The sequence below is a fragment of the Spermophilus citellus genome, assembly GCF_964194105.1.
Source record: "Spermophilus citellus genome assembly, chromosome: 11".
NCBI lineage: Eukaryota > Metazoa > Chordata > Mammalia > Rodentia > Sciuridae > Spermophilus > Spermophilus citellus.
This window is the reverse complement of record NC_138192.1, coordinates 91,356,689-91,362,688: the sequence shown is the minus strand read 5'-3', so window position 1 is coordinate 91,362,688 and position 6,000 is coordinate 91,356,689.

The window sequence follows — 6,000 nt, the reverse complement described above, 5'->3', positions numbered from 1 at the left end:
GAAAAGGAAGAGCAAAACAACAGCAAATGTAGTAGAAGACAAGAAATAATTAAAACTAGAGCAGAAATCAACGAAATTGAAATGAAAAAAACCATTGAAAAAATTGATAAAACTAAAAGTTGGTTCTTTGAAAAAATAAATAAGATAGACAGGCCCTTAGCCATGCTAATGAAGAGAAGAAGAGAGAGAACTCAAATTACCAACATACGGGATGAAAAAGGCAATATCACAACAGATACTACAGAAATACAGAAGATAATTAGAAAGTATTTTGAAACCCTATATTCCAATAAAATAGAAGATAGTGAAGATATCGATTAATTTCTTAAGGCATGTGATCTGCCCAGATTGAGACAGGAAGACACACACAATTTAAACAGACCAATAACAAAGGAAGAAATAGAAGAAGCCATCAAAAGACTACCAACCAAGAAAAGCCCTGGACCGGATGGGTATACAGCGGAGTTCTACAAAACCTTCAAAGAAGAATTAATACCAATACTTTTCAAGCTATTTTGAGAAATAGAAAAAGAAGGATCTCTTCCAAATTCATTCTATGAGGCCAACATCACTCTGATCCCAAAACCAGACAAAGACACTGCAAAGAAAGAAAACCACAGACCAATATCTCTAATGAACTTGGATGCAAAAATTCTCAATAAAATTCTGGCGAATCGAATACAAAAACATATCAAAAAACTTGTGCACCATGATCAAGTAGGATTCATCCCTGGGATGCAAGGCTGGTTCAATATATGGAAATCAATAAATGCTATTCACCACATCAATAGACTTAAAGACAAGAACCATATGATCACCTCGATAGATGCAGAAAAAGCATTTGACAAAGTACAGCATCCCTTTATGTTCAAAACACTAGAAAAACGAGGGATAACAGGAACTTACCTCAACATTGTAAAAGCTATATATGCTAAACCTCAGGCTAGCATCATCCTAAATGGAGAAAAACTGAAGGCATTCCCTCTAAAATCTGAAACAAGACAGGGATGCCCTCTATCACCACTTCTATTCAATTTAGTTCTCGAAGTACTAGCCAGAGCAATTAGACAGACAAAAGAAATTAAAGGCATAAAAATAGGAAAAGAAGAAATTAAATTATCGCTATTTGCGGATGACATGATAATATACTTAACAGACCCAAAAGGGTCTACAAAGAAGCTGCTAGAGTTAATAAATGAATTCAGCAAAGTGGCAGGTTATAAAATCAACACGCATAAATCAAAGGCATTCCTGTATTTCAGCAACAAAACCTCTGAAATGGAAATAAGGAAAACCATTCCATTCACAATATCCTCAAAGAAAATAAGATACTTGGGAATCAACCTAACAAAAGAGGTGAAAGATTTATACAATGAAAACTACAGAACCCTAAAGAGAGAGATAGAAGAAGATCTCAGAAGATGGAAAAATGTACCCTGTTCATGGATAGGCAGAACTAACATCATCAAAATGGCGATATTACCAAAAGTTCTCTACAGGTTTAATGCGATGCCAATCAAAATCCCAACGGCATTGATTGTAGAAATAGATAAAGCAATCATGAAATTCATATGGAAAAACAAAAGACCCAGAATAGCAAAAGCAATTCTAAGAAGGAAATGTGAATCTGGAGGTATAGAGATACCAGAGTTCAAACTGTACTACAAAGCAATAGTAACAAAAACAGCATGGTACTGGTACCAAAACAGGCAGGTGGACCAATGGTACAGAATAGAGGACACAGAGACTAATCCACAAAGTTACAACTATTTTATATTTGATAAAGGGGCTAAAAACATGCAATGGAGGAAGGATAGCATCTTCAACAAATGGTGCTGGGAAAATTGGAAATCCATATGCAACAAAATGAAATTGAATCCCTTTCTCTCGCCACCCACAAAAGTTAACTCAAAATGGATCAAGGAGCTAGATATCAAATCAGAGACGCTGCGTCTGATAGAAGAAAAAGTTGGCTCCGATCTACATATAGTGGGGTCGGGCTCCAAATTCCTTAATATAAGGACGCCCATAGCCCAAGAGTTAATAACAAGAATAAACAAATGGGACTTACTTAAACTAAAAAGTTTTTTCTCAGCAAGGGAAACAATAAAAAAGGTAAATAGAGAGCGTACATCCTGGGAACAAATTTTTACCCCTCACACCTCAGATAGAGCCCTAATATCCAGAATGTAAAAAGAACTCAAAAAATTAAACAATAAGATAGCAAATAACCCAATCAACAAATGGGCCAAGGACCTGAACAGACACTTCTCAGAGGAGGACATACAATCAATCAACAAGTACATGAAAAAATGCTCACCATCTCTAGCAATCAGAGAAATGCAAATCAAAACCACCCTAAGATACCATCTCACTCCAGTAAGTTTGGCAGCCATTATGAAGTCAAACAACAATAAGTGTTGGCGGGGATGTCGGCAAAAGGGTACACTTGTACACTGCTGGTGGGACTGCAAAATGGTGAGGCCAATTTGGAAAGCAGTATGGAGATTCCTGGGAAAGCTGGGAATGGATCCACCGTTTGACCCAGCTATCGTCCTTCTCGGACTATTCTCTGAGGACCTTAAAAGAGTGCACTATAGGGATACGGCCACATCAATGATTATAGCGGCACAATTCACAATAGCTGGACTGTGGAACCAACCTAGATCCCCTTCAATAGATGAATGGATAAAAAAAATGTGGCATCTATACACAATGGAGTATTATGCAGCACTAAGAAATGACAAAATCATAGAATTTGCAGGGAAATGGATGGCATTAGAGCAGATAATGCTAAGTGAAGCTAGCCAAGTCCTAAAAAACAAATGCCAAATGTCTGCTTTTATATAAAGAGAGCAACTAAGAACAGAACAGGAAGGAAGAGCATGAGGAAAAGACTAACATTAAACAAAGACGAATGGGGGGAGAGAAAGGGAGAGAGAAGGGAAAGCATATGGAAATGGTAGGAGACCTTCAATGATACACAAAATTATAAGAGGTTATGAGGGGCAAGGGGGAGGGGGGAAAGGGGAGAGAATTGAACAACAGCAGAGGAGGTAGAGAGGGAAGATGGGAGGGGAGGGGAGGGGAGGGGGATAGTAGGGGATAGGAAAGGTAGCAGAATACAACATTCACTAATATGCCATTATGTAATAATGTGAGTATGTAACAGATGTGATTCTGCAATCTGTATTTGGGGTAAAAATGGGAGTTCAAAACCCAATTGAGTCTAATGTATGAAAGATGATATATCATGAGCTCTGTAATGTTTTGAACAATCAATAAAAAAAGGAAAAGAAAAACAAAGACAAAAACAAAAAGTGTTAAATCTGAAAAGTATTAAGTTAGAAATTCTTTGGGTTATGTCTGAGAATCATTTAATATTTTAGATTATTTGAAGACTATTTAATCCATCTATTCTCTAGTCCTTGGGACCTATAGGTGGGTTTCAACAGGTCAGTACACTCCCTGAAATCATATACAAAGCCAGTGTTCTATATATTTTGTGCTGAGAAGTCTATAGTATTTAAAGATTCTTAAAAGGTTTCACAGCTCAAATTGAATTTAAATTCCAAGCTACTCTCATAATTATCTTTGAAAAAAGTTAAACCAAGAGAAGATTATTTCATTAGACTATATTATTTTAGCCTGATGTATAATAATCTTCACTGAATAATGCTTTAATAATATGCCTATATGATTTAATAAAACAAGTAATAGCCATATTTTTGAAAATACTATAAACATAATTGTTGATAGCAAAGTTCAATAATTACTTGTGTCTCACATTTCACATATACAAGTTTCAATGAAAATTTCCTTTTAGATTCCAATGTCAGAAAAATCTTAGGTTTGTCTTAGTATCTGCAATTCCAGCTTCTTTTTCTCTAATTAAAAAAAATTTAAATTTATTTGTATGTGGTGCTGGGAACCAAACACAGTGCCTAATGCATGCAAGGCAAGTACACTACCACTGAGCCACAACCCCAGTCCTTTCTTTTTATTTTTAAATAATGAGAATTTGATTACTCATTCTATTTTTCATTTTTTCCTTGTCTTTCAGGCAACTGAAGCTCAGAATTCAATGGAATTCATTGAAAGCATCTAAGTTGCTCTTACAAATGACATATTTACTTTATCTATTCCATAGAAACCATTTTCTCTTTCTAATTATATTTTATTATATATGTTCATATTATCTTTAAATAAACAGTGGAATATTATAAATGTGCATTGAAAATAAATTATTTTATAACTGTGTAGGATTAAATGAAAGGAAGATTTTCTTAATTACATTGAGTAAGGCAAATACATTCTTCACGGAAGAGAAAAAAATGAAAAGAAAGAATAAAAACTTATTAGGGCTGCAATTTAGCCTGTGTTTTTGTGGGTGCATGCTAGAAGGTAGTGGGGGATACAACTAAAAAGCTAGGAACAGACTGCAAAGGGCCTTGATCATTTTAAGGTGTTTGGATTTTTTTGTGTTGGATATGATGAGCCCGAGTCACTCATGCACTTAATTTGAACCCAGGGGCACTTAACCACTGAGCTACATCCCTTATTTATTTATTTAAATTTTGAGACATAGTCTCACTAAGCACGTAATTTGAACACAGGGGCACTTAACCACTGAGCTACATCCCTAGACCCACTTTTTTTTTTTTAAATTTTGAAACATGATCTAACTAAGTTGCTGAGGCAAGGTTGGCCTCAAATTTATTATCCTCCTGCCTCAGCCTCCTGGGTGCTGAGATTACAGGGGTTCACCACATTGCTCAGCTGGTCAGGGTCATATTAAGTACCTTTTATAATTCTAAAACAAAATAATAATAACTGCTATCTGCTTAAAAATTCAGCATATTTTTGTATGTACTCTATAGTTACTGGCATTGGTACCTGACTCAAATTGTAAAGTGCCTTATAGGTGACTGCTTATTTCTTCTAAAAAACAATACCGGTGACTATAAGTGCTTTGCCTGTGTTAGGGATTACCAAGGGAAAAGTTTATTGCTTATTCCAATATTTAATCCATTTAAATGAGGACTATTAACCACAGGGCTTCACAACTGCATAGATAATATAAATTCTAAATTGCACAAATCTTTCTATATCAGAGAATACAAATGTGTCTATATACCTGTGCCAGCATTTTTAAAGTAGTAGCTGTTGCCTGGAGCATTATTTGCAAAGATCCTATGGCTACATCTGGATTCAGAGGGAAAGAGTACTACAATTGATTAGCAATACCTTCCAAGGGAAGGTACAGCCACATTTTTGCTGTCCTTGGTTATATCCTTTGTGAGATAAGTCAAGGTTTACTGTTTATGTCACAAATATATTCTACCTTGCTTTTAAAAATATTTATTTTTATTGTAGTTTGGAAACAATACCTTTATTTTATTTTATTTTATTTATTTATTTTATGTGGTGCTGAGGATTGAACCCAAGGCTTTGCACATGCTAGGTGAGTGCTCTACCGCTGAGCCACAACTCCAGCCCTCTTTCTTTTTAAAATCATATGAAGAATATGGTTGAAAGTTAGTTAACTGAGTTCCAGGGTTAACCATGGAAGAAATAGTGTACTTAGTGACAGAATAATTAAATAAGTTCTTTATTACTACAAGTTGAAAAAGTATAAGAAGATAAAGAAGAGAAACAGAATTTCTAAGATGCAAGATCTTAGAAGGTGATCAAATGCCAATACTAATAAATAGTGCAAAATGCAAAGATTATAAGTATAAAAATTTAATGCAAAAGTATTCAATAAAGGAGAGTTGAAGAATAAAATAAAGTATAATATTTTTCCTGAAGCTGGAAAAGCTAGATTCATGAAGTAACCATGCATGCCAGAAAAACAGAAAAGAGCAAAAAGATCTCATTCTCCCTGTGGAGGACAAGAAGACAGAGCCAAGTTGAAGTTTGGGCTGAGTTCAAAGCTTCCTCAGAAGGTTGAAGAGACTTCTTTCCACTGTTCTGACCTCTGCAGATCTTGAGACTTTG